Source organism: Nilaparvata lugens, chromosome 6 (assembly GCF_014356525.2).
Source record: "Nilaparvata lugens isolate BPH chromosome 6, ASM1435652v1, whole genome shotgun sequence".
In the NCBI taxonomy this organism is placed as follows: Eukaryota; Metazoa; Arthropoda; class Insecta; order Hemiptera; family Delphacidae; genus Nilaparvata; species Nilaparvata lugens.
The window spans coordinates 22,756,170-22,758,023 of record NC_052509.1 but is presented as its reverse complement, the minus strand read 5'-3'; positions in this window follow the sequence as shown (position 1 = coordinate 22,758,023).

Genomic DNA, 1,854 nt, shown 5'->3' with positions numbered 1-1,854 from the left:
ATTCCAAGCCTTATATCATGGCTTCTAGTGGAACAAATCTTAAGAACAAGGTATCAAATAAATGTGCTCATTATGCATTTTCAGAGTATGCAGTTTTTAAAAAATGTGCTCATCTCCATTACATTGAAATTGGACGAGTCTCTGAAGTTATATCGTGGGGGGAGTGGTGGTGAACATTCCAAGCTTTATATCATGGCTTCTAGTTTAACAAATCTCAAGAACAAGGTATCAAATAGATGTGCTCGTTATGCATTTTCAGAATATGCAGTTTTTAAAAAATGTGCTCATCTCCATTACATTGAAATTGGACGAGTTTCTCAAATTATGGCGCGGGAGGAGTGATGGTTAACATTCCAAGCCTTATATCATGGCTTCTAGTTTAACAAATCTCAAGAACAAGGTATCAAATAGATGTGCTCGTTATGCATTTTCAGAATATGCAGTTTTTAAAAAATGTGCTCATCTCCATTACATTGAAATTGGACGAGTCTCTCAAATTATGCTGTGGGGGGAGTGGTGTTGAACATTCCAAGCCTTATATCATGGCTTTTAGTGGAACAAATCTTTAGAACAAGGTATCAAATGAATGTGTTCGTTATGCATTTCCAGAATATTTCAGAATATTGAAAATCAGGGAATAATGATTTACATTATATCTACTCTAATTCACTCCCTCCTGAAAGAATTGTCACAATACTTGCCTATTTATGCAGTGATCGCGAAAAGTACTTTGTACTTGGTACTTGGGAGAGACGGGTGATGGTGGCACCATCTCCGAGTAAAATAATTAAATTTCAAGCTTCAAATTGCATATGTTATTCTAAGGGCCGTTTGCACAGTGTGATTTTTTCTTTGGTTTAAACTAAAATTCCGTTTGCACAGTATCAGTTTAAACTCTGTATTGATTTTAAACTCTGGGAAAGTCCTAAAGCAAGAGGTTTAAACCAAATAATTTGGATTAACTTGACATTTGTAAAGATTTGATGGGGAAACAGCTGGTGGTAAATTATTTTTCGACGGTTGTTTTTAATACCTCTGTAGACGATAATAATTATTATTAATTTAGGTTATAGTGAATTATTTATTTGAATGTAAAAATAATTATAATGGAGGTTATTGAACCCGAAGAGCATATTTACCACAGAAGTATCGGGAAGGAGCCAAAGAGATTTTCGAGATTCTCTTTGATTATTGAGCCCGAAGAGAATATTTATTTCAGAAGTATTGGGAAGGAGCCAAAGAGATCTCGAAATTATATGGTCTTGAAACCAGGAGTGTGGACTGATGTAATTAATGATCTCATTTGGCAATCTTTCAAGTGGCCTTGCTCTTGGAGCTTCAAAAGAAATCATATGAGCATTTCTGAAACGGCAAGGTTCTGGATCTTGATAAGAGCTGTATGCAAATGTGAAAATCTTCTAATAGCTTTTCATACCAATCCTCCACCAAAAAACCCCAAGGAAAATGGTATCTTCCTAACTGTTAAAGTTTGGGGAAGTATTGATCAGCATAAGACGCACTGCTTTGACAACACAATTAGAAAGAGACCATATTCTGGGGAGAAAAGGAAAATATTAGGAGCAGAAATGCTGAATAAAAATTTATCTTCAGCGAAAGTGAGACAAGAGATGGCAAGTGAGTTGATGGATAGTGAAGGACAATATCCTGCTCACTTGCCATCTACTGATGTTGGGCGGCAGATAAGAGCTGAAGCTCAGAGATCACGGAGACTGCTTCCAAATGCACTGCAAGCTTTGCAGGTGCTGCAGCATAGTTCCAGCCCAGCAAACCAATTTGCCATCAAGGGAATTGGGCTTGATCCATTTTTCATACATCTATCAACTCCATTACAGC